Here is a 15,624-nt window from a genome sequence, read left to right as displayed (position 1 = left end):
ACCCATTCTGAGGGTTCCCCTAGAAGGCACCCCACAGCAAATTCGATCTTCTTAGAATCATCCAAAATTTTTGGTAATTCTTGGTTAAACCTTTCTAAGAAATGGGTGGGATGTACATCTCCGTCCGGCTTAAATTTAGGGAATTGTCTAGATAACCCTTAATTAGCTCCCCATTGTAAATCGGTCACAGCTTCACTAGTTAATACAACGTTAGATGAAGATATCCATTTTAAACTTTATGCTGGATAAGCTTAATCTCTTTCCACAGGTCGTCCGTATTCTTCCTGGTATCATTAAGTTCGGAAAAAGGAATAGGTGATACGTTCCCGGATGTTATTCTCTCGGTAACTTTTCGACCTATAATTTCGCCAAATTGTTCCTCAAAATTAATTACATTTGTAATATCAGAGTTGGCTATTTTCTCTTTGAAATTCCGTTCTACATTATCTACTCGTGTACTGACACCTGTAATTTGCGATTGAATGATCGGCATTAATTCATTCTGCTTATCTACACTCTCTTGCAAAGTATACAATCCATGCCTTACATCATTGTACTTAATATTGTACACATTTTCAAAAGATCCTAACTTTTAAATAAGTTCTGATTCGACATTGTTACATTTGTTCTCAATGTCCAGATACAACCTTTTTGATAACTCTTGCAAATTGTCATTTTGTTTCTGACCAAGATCAGCAAACATATGATTTATGTGAGTGGTTAAAGAATTTGTCTACTCGTTCTGTAAATCTACTTTTAAATTCTCTACTTTAGTACTTATAGCGCGAAATTCAGTTTTCAAAGCACCCACGCCTTCGCATAGTTTACTAAGGTCTTTACTTTGAGAGTCTACTTTGGCGCTTAACAAACCTAAATTTGATCTTTGAATATTGAGAGTTTCCCTCTGAGCATTTAAAGCCTCACTCAGGATATTTAATTGCGTATCTAATGAGTTTAAATTAAGACTCTGAGCATTTAATTGAGAATTTACCAAACCAAGTTCATTACTTAGAGTTGCACTCTGAGCTTTGATTAAATTTATCAGCTTATCCTAGTCAGGCACTTCTTTTGCTAATATTCATGGCCAATTACTTGTTGTGTGTTTTCCAAACTCTTGTATGTTTTAGCTCTTATAAGCATTTAAAACTGACTTTATATATGGTAACTACAGATATAAAAAGTATCTTGTACCAATTAGAGAAGAATTCTCGCAGCGTAAGTGAGCGGATGTGGAGGCAGGTCAGCACCGGTGAACAGAAGCTGGTGGCGGTGGCGTCGGATGTATGTTGGTTTCCGCGTCTGGGTCCCCACGATGTGTATGAGAGCTGTACACTCCCAACACTGGATCTTCTTGGTTGAACTGTTTTATGCGTATTTCTTCTTAGAAAAATACGCCGAAATCTTCTTTGGTGTTTTATCGTTGTGAATTTTTAATGTCTTCACAATTTTTCATTCAAATTTTGCTCAGTTAGACACTTGAACATATTCCAATGTCTCAGAAAAAATCCCTTATCGTATTTTGTTTGGTTACTATGGAAACACACAACAGCTTCTTTTCTCTTTTATATTGAAAATTCCTGTTTTTTTGGTCCTGGTCCTTTCACACAGGTCACCACCTTCTCATGTTCCGACGACTTAAAGTGCGAGTGAGGGAGTGGGTTCTACTGATTTACTTCCCCGAACCATCTTCTACTTCTTTACGAGGTGACTTACTTGGAATTTTGCAGCCCGTCTTCTTTACGGGATAGTCGGCTGCTGGGAAATGTCTTGACTTCTTCTCCATCGCATAACGCTAGGCACAGGAACTTTTAAGCCTCTTTCCACTTATAAAATGAGTAGACATACAAATTTTCCTTTTCGTCAGTTAACGAAATATTTGATTTTCATGCAGAATATAATTCGCACTTTCAACATACATATGTAACTTTCTGTACGTACCTCGTACAGTCGAACATAAGAACAAAATGAGTAACAGTTACAGAAAGTTGGCTTGACTTCCAAGACTTTCTTAAACTGAATCAGAAAATACGTCTTGCCTCTAGCAAGGCTGAGTCAGAAATCTACAAGAGTTCTTTTTTTTCTATTCTTGTTTCACGAACAATAGTCAATGACACAATAAGCACAAAGCGGCATAAAAACTCCATGGTTCTTCCTTACACAGACACTAAAACCTCTATGAATTGTCGGGCAGGTACTTGCGATGCCGTTCGAACGCCGCATCTGCTTTCTTCCCGTGACTGATTTTAAACCTGCACACACAAGCATGTGACGCACAGTAGGTAGGATTTTACCATCCCACACTCGTATCTAGAATATCGTGTGTTCGAGATGTTAGAAGGCTGTGTGGTTCTAGAATTTACACAGACATACTCGAATTACTACTAAGGGAACTAACTTTTCAACTTCAAAGACGTTTAAATTAAAACATATTGAATGTTCATTATTTTTTTACATATAAGTATTAGTACCTATGCGAAGAAATGTAATGCATCATGTGAAGTACGGTAATATGATACATCGTGTAATATTGTATAGCATGACACATTACATTATGTCATGGCATTTGTGATGTGCAGTATAACACAATGTGTGATTAAACCTTAAGATACATGTGTCCCTACTCCAGGATACTTTCTTTTGTAGATGCACCCCCACTCTTCGATACTTCCTGTTGCAGATGCATCCCACTCACTAGGAGCACATAGATTTATGTCTAATTGTTTTTACATCTCATCACAAATTTAATAGGAGGTGAGTTTTTCCGAGAAATAGTCCCTTCAAGGAAAAAATCAACCCCTCTCCACCACCCAGAAATCAAAAAACTGTTTTAGTGTCACCCAGGGACAAATCTACCCCCAGAAGTTCTGTCCCCAAAGAAAAGCTTTCTTAGCTGTTAGATGTATGCTCTTCAGCCGTATGACACTACATATTGTTTACTATGGCTCGCAAAACTTCTGGATTTGGGACACAGGATCGGGGACTTTAGCCTGTAAATTTCAAAATGGAGGCGTGACAACACCTTGCATCTAAGAGAGCTCACTGCGCTGGGGAAGTATGATAAACTAAAAAAAATCGCCAATGTTCCAAGACGTTTTGGTTTAAATGTCTTTGAAGATGACATACAAGTTGAAAATCTAGTTTTACATACCTAACTCTGCCCAGGAACTATTCACTTTTTTGTGCCACGATAAGAGCATTTTTCATTCTGGTTCCCAACTTTAACATAATTTTGATATTAGACTGCCATAACCTGGCAAACGATGAAGATTTTTGTTGACTTGAGTGGTGCCTATTTCAGTACAGGTTCTTTTTATTGTCTTTAGAACTCTATTGTTTATATTGTGGGAACGTATAAAGCTCTTGTAAAGTGACAGGACGACCATTAATTAGATGTGTTTGTCTCCCTTCTTACAAAATTTGTGCCCATTCGCACAAGTTTGAAACGCGTAAGTGACACGCTTAAAAACCCAAAAAACTTTTGTTTTTGTGCTAAAATCCGAATGAAACTAGATTTTTTTGTGTTTAATTTTATCGTAAGAATAAATTTTTTCTCTATGTTTCACTTTAAACCGTTTCCGTGAATTCAATTCAAGTAAGAACGAATTTTACGTACGACATTTAGCGCAATCTTAAACCATCGTATCTCGATAATGTAAAAAGATTAGTGGATAAAAGAAAATTTGTTGTGACTTTACCCATTGATCATCCAAAGTCTCGACCGATTTTTACAAGTTTAAACGAGTAGTTTTACTGACAACATGACTCGTGCATGTGATGTGATTTATATGTATTTGACGATGCTGGTGCTGATTCCGCATTTAACATTTGACGATGCCACTATGACTGCAGTACATTAGGACTTTGTTTTTATGAAACAGATCTGATGATGGTCATTAAAGACCGAAACCGGTACTCTGTTAAGCAGAAAAGATTGTGACCATAGACGTAAATTAAAGGAAACTTATTACGTATACGGGTCACTGTGTTTTTTTGCGACGATGTCGCAGCTTGTGAAAGATAGTAAGTTTAAGCAAGAGAACTGTTAATGTTTGCTTTAAAATGAAGCTAAGCACAAGTGATCTATACAAGACTTTTATTACAACCACAAAAGATGGTACTGTTCTATGTACTCATAAACTATATAATTGCACTGAGGAAACAGGGCCAGAAAACAAGGGAGACACTATACGTAGAAAGTTAGATTGCAGTAAGTTTAGTGTAGGAGATATTGGTGATACCATGACCTGTACCTGAAAACTGATGTTCTTTTATTGGTAGATGTATTACAAACCACTAGAGACAAACGTATAAAATCGCACTGATTAGACTCTGTTCAGTACTATACTGCCCCTTGTTGACCATTGGATGCAGAGTTAAAAATGACTTAGGAGCCTTTTGAGTTACTATATGATTATCATATCATTTTACTGACTGGAAAGGGAGTGAGAGGTAGCATAACACAATCATATGAGAGACATGTTAAAGCAAACAATAAGTATATCAAAGATTATGATCATAACCAAGAATCAAATTATTGGTTAGATCTTGATGCAAATAAATTATGTAGATGGGCAACGTCATGAACTCCACCTGACGATGATTCCAAGTAGAACAAAATTTAAATATGAACTGATGTGACTAAGATGATGATTACACACTGGATGTGTGCTTGTAGTTTATTGGGAGTCTCCAAAAAACAATATGAAAAACATAAAGATCTTTCATTAGCACCTGAGAATAAGAACAAACTACACAGCATGACAAAAAAAGTGAAGTACCCAGAAAACATCATCAAACGTCAATGTTGCCTCATCCACATACATACCTTCGGTGGCTACGTAAATGATGAGTTGAAATTCTCTGAGGCAGGTAGAGCGACTACTAGTGTGCTTTATTTTATTCACATTTAGTGTTGTTGCCAGGTCTCTTATGGTAAGTAAGGGCAGTGAATAACTTCTCTGTGAGAGACACAGAGATATCCCATTCTCGTTTGAGACAACGTTATCAGCGCCTGACAGTTTTTGTAAGAGGCCTATTGCGGATCTCCGTTTAAGCAGTCAGTCATGTGGGGCATTCAGGTGACACTCTGACCTAAGGTTGCACTGCACAGGAAAGAGAGGGTAGGCATACTCATCGTCAAGATTATAGCTGACAGCGTCTCACCACAACAAATGAGTATTGACTTATTGTGCATCAGATATATTATAACCTCTTAATATCTGCACCTGCCTTTCACTAACAGGTAATGTACTCCCTCCAACAATCTGTGTCGGAGACTAGCGCATCGAGATGGAGGAATTTCCGTTCAGTGCATAGGCTGCCCTTAACACCATAACACAAACAGCTGCATTTCGAGTGGCTCCTTGATGTGGGCATGGAGTGCTGATGAATGACACTGGGTTGTCTTCAATGACGAGTTATGGTTTTGCACGTTCTAGATAACTACTGTCGGCGAGTAAGAGTTGTCATCTGAGAAGAGTTCCATTTTTCCAATATTCTGGAAGGTCACAGCTCTACATCTTGTAAGAGGTCCATGATTAAGGAAATTGTCGTTAGCGCACTCGAGCAGATGTAATTTCGATGGATTGCTCACGCGCTGCCTGCGATATGTAAGCTATAAGAGAATCTCAGACCAAAGAACAGTGTTGATTGCAGTAGGAACTGTGTGTTAGTAGCAGTAAGTAGTTGCTAGCAGTCTGGTGTATCGTGTTGGCTGCGCCGGTTGTGGTGGAGCGATGGCGGAGCCTGAGCGTTGTAGCATAAGGTAAAAGCAGCCTCGCGCATATGTAGTATTGTTGTATCAAGTTCCATGTAAATGTTTTAAAAAATCTCTTAGTAATAATCTTTCTCATAAAAAGTAACTTTTGACAATCATTCATTTCAATTTAAAGAATTTACTAATTTCTCCAATCCATGGTCATCCCGAGTATTGCAAAGAAAAATCAGTTGTTCTTTTTGTACATGACAAATCTATCGGCCAGCATTGCACTCGGCTGTGCCAGAAAAATTTCTTATAGAAGCAGATATATATGCGTTATCCGGCGACCTTATTGAGGTAAGAATTTTCTATTTATTCAGAATAATCTTTCAGGGCCATGACGCATCACTGCTGACGTCTAAAATTTACCAGTTTAAATTCACAGTCAGTTATTGAAAGGTTATAAGTGAGTCACATTTTTATTATTGAGAGATTAGTCACATTTCATTATTGATAGGTTACGCGATTTATTTTTTGGAAGGTTACACTAAATGTGAAAGATAAATATATATTTTTGTAGTGGGGAGGTTACAATCTGACGTCATGTAAGATGTAGCTAACAGGTATGATGTCAGGTTACAGATGGTAATAACTGACTGAACTCTGATGCCACAAAAGTATGTCATGGAAATCCTGAATCCTAACGTCTTATCTCTAATGTGATGGTATGGTGCTGCCGTTTCTCAGTAGGATAGTGTTCCTCCATGCATGGTGGTTGTCCCTATAAACTGGCTGTGTGATTCACCCAGTAGACTTTGTGTGGTACCATCTCTGATGTCAGCTTCAACCCAGTGCCAGTAACCAGCATATCATGAAACTGTTACAAAAACTGTGGGCATATTTGTTTCAGGAGATGGTATGAAGCCAGTATGACACCCTTCCTAACTTGAATAATGCATGCAACCAGGCCAGAGGAGGTGAAATGTCATATTCATAATTGGGCTAAACTGCTATGTTCATTGTAGATTTGAACCGATATTGTAATGACTGAGGCAACATAAGTCGTGAAGCAGCATTTTGTCCCCTCATCCTCACATTTTTTTTATCAGACAGTGTGTTAACTACAATTTACGATAAATGTAAAACTGTTTTTCATTATATGCATCTAAAACGTTAGTTATCTTTAGGCATCAAACTCATGAAGATAAATCGTCAAGCAACATGGACAGTACAAATGTACATTAATTTCATTACAGAGATGTGAACGAATGCTATGAATGGGTTGAAAAGGATTTTTATGAAAGAAGAAAGATGTGTCTGGTGAGAGTATGGAAAATGTGTATAACTGGCTGGATAAAAAATTAGCCTGTTATAATAAAAATGTGATAAAACAATAGCTGATCAAAACTACAAATGTACAACAATACTTAATCAAAATCTAACACACCTACTAATAACAAAGAAGTTAATTTCAATAACCAAATCTACATTGGTATGCGATTATTTTATATATCTGAAGGTGTAATATACAGCTTCCATTACAATGCAGTGAATTCAAAGTATGATTCTAAGACTGAGCTGCGTTATCGTGATACTGACAGTTATATATACAATATAATACTGACGTGTGTGCAGAGATAGAAACACAAGTGATTATCTATGCAGTAATGGCAGTAATGTGCAGAGAGTAGTAGAACTGAATAAAAATGTGTTAGGTAAGACAAAAAGAGAGTGCAGTGGAGTGATTATAATTGAGTTCAGTGTGTTGAAAGGTAGAAGGAGTATGCATATTGCGTTAGAAATGATGAATGCAAAAATTCAAAAGGTTTAAAAGGTTGAAGAATAGACGTTAAACGATTATAAAATTTGTTTCTTCAACAACTGTGGATTAGGTAAAACAATTTACCGAATTCCAAGTTATAAGCATGAAATAAATGCAGTAGAACTAGATAGCGTTACATCCACAGGATGATAAAAGACACATTATACATGATGGAATAAATACACTTCCCATGGGGCATTTTGATTTACTGTAAGTATTAAATGTGTATTAGGTATATTGGAGTCTTTTGTAATCTCATTATCAGTATGTCAATGTATTTTGTTTGTCTTCATCAACAATCAGTTATAGCGTTTTATTCATATCCATATAAATGTGTTAATCATCTTCCTCCTAAAACGAGTAGGTACACCAATTTTGTAACATTATCGCCAAAGTATTACGTAAACAGGTACTGCGTTCATCAGTCGCTCAAGCATAATCTTTTGTTTTTGAAAATAATGCTTCATTAAGGATTTAAACTCAAAGTGACTGTTCTTGTCAGGTGAATTCATATAAAAAAGTATACCATGTATCTATTTATAAAGTCCTAACATAGCTGAAAATCGTATAGAAAATGAGTCATTTTGTGTACTGAGATAGGAAGTATAATATTCCTCTACTGACATATGTGATCCATTGTTTCTGTGGGATAGAAAAACGTTCTCGTAGCGAAGGACAAAATGGAACACTTACTCAAATATGTGTATGTTTTACTGCTGTAGTACTGTAATCACGAGTTTCTCATGTAGAGTTTCTTCTGTTGCAAATAACGGTTGCGTCTTGCGTAACCTACCAATCATAAACAGATACAGATTATTACCGAAATTTAATATGTGTTGCGTAAAAACGACTTCGCATCAAATTTAGACTGACAGGATTCATTATAAAGTAGAAAAACGCAATTTATCGTCCGACTACCGGTTAATTCATAATTCGTTCAACTTTTCCTCGAGTCACAGCCCCGAAATTCCATTAGAAGCTTTCAGCGTTTTTTTCTCCTGTTTTATTTTTCCTCCCCCTCCCCTCCCCCCATATGATACGCTCTTTCCGCATAAGTATATCTGTAGAACTGAAACACAGCTTTTATTTAAAAAATCTGATGTTTCAAAGTGGAAAGAAAATTTCGACGGACGGCTTAACGCTTGAGCGAATCAGAAACATGATATACATGAAAAAGTTTTTGTGGTCGCCACACGGAAAATTGAGAACTGGCCTCCCATAAATAAATGCTAAAAGGAGTGTCATCCTCTGGTGAGAGGCATGAATAGACTGAAATACGGTCAGCGGGTTGAAAACACTTAACTGACAGGAAATGAAACGGGGACGGCGCCCTCACGCCGTGATAGGGACCTGCGCAGACGGCGCTTTGTCTCCTTAATCGACGCCGCGGTCGATTCACCCGGCTCTTCAGCTCGACCGAATGGAATCGACTCGCAGCAGCCGGTAACGAGATCCCGGAGAGAGGGACGCTCCGACCGAGCAAGAGAGGCAAGATTCGCTTTCACGGTGCCAGAGCTCCGAACCGTAGATGACAAGGCGTTAACCAGAACCACAAGACCAGTTGTACATCACGCGTAATAGGTACCGGTAACCTACTGTATCTGATGAACGCTTATGCTAAAAGGTAGGCTCAAAATGGTTCAAATGGCTCTGAGCACTATGGGACTTAGCTAAAAGGTAGGGCTAAACATATCGGTCTACATTGTGATCAAAACAGAGAAAGGGAGAGAAGGAGGGAGAGGGAGAGAAACGAAAAGCGTCTTCATTGGTTACAGTAACCTTTCGGAAATTTCGTGTGGTGGTGGACAACATGCGCTAGGGTTTCTTCTGGAATCAGTCGTACCAATGATGTCATATTTTTTGGCGTCTATTGAATCTAGGACATCCAAATCAAATTATTAGCATTTTTGTAAATTATTCCAGTTAAAATTTCAGTAAGAAAGCAGATTTGCTGCTGGTGTGGATGACTATATCTGTGGAAAGTCCTCAGCTGAGGCTGCTACACGTAGAGCATGTGTGCATCGACGTTGTTCTGTCGGACATTATGCTTAGTTCAAATGGCTCTAAGCACTATGGGACTTAACATCTGAGGTCATCAGTCCCCTCCAACTTAGAACTACTTAAAACTAACTAACCGAAGGTCAGTACAAAAAATGGCTCTGAGCACTATGGGACTCAACTGCTGAGGTCATTAGTCCCCAAGAACTTAGAACTAGTTAAACCTAACTAACCTAAGGACAGCACAAACATCCATGCCCGAGGCAGGATTCGAACCTGCGACCGTAGCGGTCGCGCGGTTCCAGGCTGAAGCGCCTAGAACCGCTCGGTCATAGAGGCCCGCCATTATGCTTCATACGACGCTTTGCCGTTTGGCGGTTTTAGCTGTCTTCTCTGTGACGTTTGTGTTGTTGATGGAGCTGTGTTTGTGTTGACTACTGTGGCGCGTGCCCCGGACTTCAACCGCGTGCTGATGTAGTCGACGCCGTACAGCTGCTACTGTCCCAGCTCTCGCGGCAGAGTAGAGACACGATGCGATATAACGTCAGTCCCCGTAGATTAACGGGAGAAAAAACCCGAAAAACTTCCGAAAAGGCGTTCCTCGCGTAGTCGTTGTATCTCAATTACAAGTCCGCAGCGTTTCCACTTATGCGAACTCGTATAATTGATGCTTTTCATTATTAATATTGTATTGTTAATTGCCCGGATTTGCAGTAGTTATTAATTCTTCTCTCGTTCACATAGCACAAACCACTGATTGCGAGGAAATATTTTAGTTAACAGTTTTTTCTTACGCTGTTGTCTCGGTGCTATGGAATTGTTGTGCTGGTATGCAGCGTGATCCAGAGATACTCTTTGATTCAGTCTTTGTAAGATTGCGTCGTAATACGAAAATAATTTAAAGTTCACTTCTCAACTAATGACGTGAATATTTGCACTTCCGTGAAATAGTCTTTCATCAGTAGTCGTTGATTTAGTCATTTATCAAACTATTTAATGATGTAGTCCACACCGGGTATTTGATTGTTATTTTGTCACTAAGTACTTATAACTCCAACACCACACGCACACGGAATAGTTTAGTTAAGTCAGTCCGATTGAGTTATAGGTTCTTGGCAATTACCACAACTCAACACTTTAGCGTAATTGTTTTATCTTCATCATGTTGTGTACTTGGGTTCTACTCAAGACTAATTGCGTGTATTCTTTCATAGAATGTTCACTTCTCCTTAAGGTCCAACTAATTTAAAGTCAAGTCCAATGTTCACTAATTCCGTTATTAGATTTCAATTAACCCGTAGTGCACGGTTAAATGAGTCTATCGGTTCCTGTCTCAGTTCATAAAACCAGTTTCTTAAGCCGTGAATCTCGTCACGCAACAAACACTTCTAAACTCGAAAACAGTCTCGTCACGGTTCGCAATCTCAATCATTCAGATCAGAACTGCTCTCGTACGTCTGCACTGGATGAGTTCTAGCAAGTGACTTCTTCTGTGGAAGAGCATTGTAGGCGCATTGAATTTCTTCGTTGCGCTTACAACTCTCTTTCACATAAAAGTTATCTCTGATGACATTACTTTGGACTTAACTTTTGAGATATTAATTTCACATTTGTCACATGGATATTTGTCCATTGCTGAAATACGATGTTTCTTCTTTCTATTTCGCTAGCAAATATGCTTAGTGGTGTACAATGTAGTTGTTGACAAAACTCTTTCGTGTTTGTTCATCGGCAAAGGTGTCGTAACTGCCAAGATAACTTTCCCTACTTCATGTTCTTTCTTAATTGACTTTAAGATGGTCGTTGGGGCGTTACACTACTACATGTCAGATAGTGTTATGTTAAACTGTGTATGTCAGTTCGTTGGTTCCGGTACAAATCAGGAGGCATGTTATGACATTTCAAGTTTCTCTCTCTTTCGCACTTGTTTGTGAAAAATAGTGTTACCTGTGGGTCGTCGTGTATTTATGGTTGTGATTATGTGTTTACATGCCATGAAGAACAATCATGCTTGACTGAGACGTAAAGGTTTCCATCTGTCTCAATTGAGCTGATGTACAAACCATGTATGTTATTGTGTAACGTTTTCTGTGAATACTACTTCAAAGAATTCGCAGAAGCATTCGTCCTAATATCTTGAGATTTAATACTGATAATTAACATTCAGTTTATCATCTTTCATGTATAATTGTGCTTCGATAATATGTGTATGCCTGAGGGTGATATCTGTACTTTTTATATAATGTGCATCAGAGATTACTGTCATACGTTGGGGTTATAACAGTTATGACATAAAAAATTTGTTGTCTTACTGACATAATAAATGTATTTCGAGGGTTGTCACCAGCCAGCGTGAATTCGCTCTTGCGATGATGTTTAAAGTCCGGTTTTGGTTTCTGTCAATAAATGATGAAGTTAAATTTATCCAGTAAAGACACTGGCACATTTCACTCCACCTGTACCATGTTTCCTGCCTCTTGAAAGCATTTCCGCATTCAGCAATTCCTAGATAAATAACATTCTAATAATCAGTGCAAGGTATTATATATTCCTCAACTCAAATACATTTAACACTAGAACCGCGGCTGGGTCACTCGTCGTGACCCACTTGATAATTCTTTTGTTTGTCACTCTTTTATATTATTGCCTAGTGTTACATTTCTGTGACTTTTATGAAATAAGGTAATTAGTGATTATACTTTATTTCACATTTTATGGCGAAAACATAAAAGAGAAATATGAAGATTCACCTAGAACTGCGGAAGGGACAGTTCTGACCCGCCCGGCCCAGTCGCTATAACAATCGCATTTTTCATGTAACTTCATGCCTATTGTTAGTGTGTGTTTGGTCAACAATCGCAAAACTCGTTTTTACTTCACTTCCGGCTGACGTTCCAGTTTTCAGCAGGGAACGAGAGGGAGAGAGGTTCAAACAAGTCTGACCTTGTATGCAGATATTGCGCACCCAGAGTTTTGCACCACGAAAATGGGTTTAGTAATAAATTCTGTCTGTGTAGATAGTGCTTCTAACTTACGAATACATTATGGCCAAATTTCTACGCACAGAAGAGGACATTGTAAATGCTCTAAATGAGATTTTAGACAATGAATCTGAGGGCGAACCGCTGGAGTCTTTATCCGAGGAAGAATTCCCATCACCAAATGTTCCAGATTCTTCATCAGAAGACGATGTTACACCTGAGAAGGTTCTACTGAATGCTGATCGGAAAGGTATGCTTGTTCATGTGTTTGTTTTATAATAATTTTTGTTTATGTATATGTTGCGTAGACACTAATTTCAATTGCAACACTTATATTTATACTTATTTTCGTGTTGAATTTTTACAAGTTATATATTAAATTTATGAAGGTCTTTTTTGTTCTAATATTACACAATATATTCAATAACTCCGCTACGCCGGTCCCAAGCCCGGGGCCTCACCATACAAGAGGTGAGGAAGGAGGAGGGGGAGGAGTAACAACCTCGTTAAAAAACCAAGGTTCACCTGGCCTGGGTGATAGCACCTTGTAAGGGCTCCTTGCTAGGACTACAGTGAAGACCTCAACGGTAGTGAAGGCAGAGGGAATAGTTCTCGGTACGGCGGAACTAGCGGAAGAGGCAACCAAAGAAAAAAATCCACTTGGCGTGTGTCTTGAAACAAGCGGCTGAGTGGTCAGCGTCTGTCCACCAGTGGTGCGGCTGAAAACCATTCCTCGGAGCTAATAACCTCGAGTAGAATCCTTAGGGGACTTGTTCCCCTAACCCAACAAACAATCAACAATGGATACGCACCTTGTAAGAGATTTTACCCCAGGGAGTAACCAATCTCCAGTTTCTAAGGAAATTAAAAGTAGGCATTCGGATTCTGGGGGCCTACAGCAATGTGCGAAGGATGAGCTGGAGCATCCTGAAACCTGCCTTAAGCAAGCAACAAATAAAATTAAACACAAAAATATAAACTACTTGGCAACGTTCAACATAAACTCACTTCTAAAAACAGGAAAACTTAAAACGTTAATAAATTTTATAAAACAGAAAAATATAATGATAATTGCACTCCAAGAAACAAGGTATACTGATGAACATTCATTTGATTCAGAGGGATTCAGAATCTTCAAAGGGAAGCCCGGAAAAAGAGTTATGAAGAATGTATCCCAATTTGGAACAGGATTCATTGTAAACCAAAATATATTAAACTCGATAGTAGAATTTTAATCTGTCAATGAAAGGCTTTCAACATTAACGTTCGAATCAGTAAACAAACCATTGTAAACTCACATGCACCAACAAATGAGAAAAACAGAACACAAAAAGAATAAACAGAAATTTTTTGGCAGAAACTGTCAAACACCTTATTCCAGATTTCATCCAAAACACAATAATAAATCGACAAAGAACGTCATCACAAATCCATAGTAGGCAAATTCCCTGCACATAAAAGAACCAATGCAAATGGAGAAAGACTTATTAGTTTATGCAGAGAACATGACATAGTTCTAAAGTCTACATATTTCAAAAAAAAAAACCCTAGAAAACAAACTACATGGGTATCCTCGAATCCAGTCTGTGGGGGGAAACAACTTGACCATGTTGCTATAAGCAGACTGTCTGCATCAGAGATACTCAATGTAAAAGTTGCTAAGAGTGCAAGTTTAGATTCAGATCACTATCTATCTGTCGTTAAATTCAAAATTAGACCAATATATAAAATAAAGAGCGAATATCAACCTAAAAAGTTTGACACTCAGAAATTAACCAAGGATCTCAATTTCAGGACACTTTTGGAAAAGAAAACACCTAAAACATGGGAACAACTTCAAAAAGATGTAGTACAGACAGCAGAAGAAACCATTCTCCTTACCAAAAAATGGAAACATGCCTGGTGGAATGATGAGTGTGACAAACTAATCCTAACAAGACAACGAGCTTGGAACATTTGGAATGCCAACAAAACTGATAAAAATAGGAACTCCCTAAAAGAATCCCAGAAGCAAGCTTCAAAAGGCCTTAAAAAGATCCAAGTACAATACATAAAAGACCAACTAGCATCAATAGACTCCAACTTCAAACAGAACAATGCTAGGGACTTTTACAAAACCTTCAAAAGTAACTTAAGGAAATACCCTCCTCCTAGTCTATTTTTCACGGACCCAAAAACGCAGAAAACTGCATACAATAGCATAGAAAACTGTAGAATACTTGCTGAATATTTTGAAGAACTACATAACTGTTATCCACCGAAAGAAAAAATTTAATTTCAATATTGTAAACCCAACACCATCAGACTCCAAGCCGCCAACCACAGAAGAAATAAAAGAAATCATAAAAGAGCTTAAAAATAATAAAGCTCCTGGAGAGGATAATATAGATGCTGAACTATGGAAGTACTCTAGTGACAACATGATACAGTGTCTATCATAAATACTAAAAGAAACCTGGACAACACACAGATTACCACCAGACTGGACATCTGCATTAATACATCCACTAAAAAAGGAAGAAAACAGATCCTAGCAATTATAGGGGAATCTCCCTCTTACCAGTGACCTATAAGATCTTGTCTAAGGCGCTTTTAAAAAGAGCAGAAGAGATACTTGACAAACAGCTAGGAGAGTATCAGGCTGGATTTAGGAAGGGAAGGTCATGTGCATAACAAATACTAAATTTAAAGAACATAATAGAAATGAGGAACATCAGGAACTTAAAATATGTAATTACTTCTGTGGATTTAAAGAAAGCCTATGATTCAATTGACAGAAATACACTGCTTGATATCTTAAAAGAATTGGGCTCGATGCTAAAACAACTGCAATAATTAAAGGTACTTTGACAAATACAAAATCGAAAGTAAAATTTAGGGGAGAGCTCTCAAAATCGTTTGAAATAAAGTCAGGTGTTCGACAGGGAGATGGTCTGTCACCTCTGCTTTTTAATTGTGTCTTGGAGAAGGTAGTTCGAGAATGGAGGAAGGCCATCAATACTAAAGGGCAACTAGGGAGAAATCCAAACAAGATCACTGTCGACTGTTTAGCCTTCGCAGATGACATGGCATTTATTACAGATTCGCTAGACAATGCCCAAGAACAAATAAGAGAACTACAAAAA

Source organism: Schistocerca serialis, chromosome 6, assembly GCF_023864345.2.
Source record: "Schistocerca serialis cubense isolate TAMUIC-IGC-003099 chromosome 6, iqSchSeri2.2, whole genome shotgun sequence".
Classification (NCBI taxonomy): Eukaryota; Metazoa; Arthropoda; class Insecta; order Orthoptera; family Acrididae; genus Schistocerca; species Schistocerca serialis.
Note: the sequence above shows the minus strand (reverse complement) of the source record.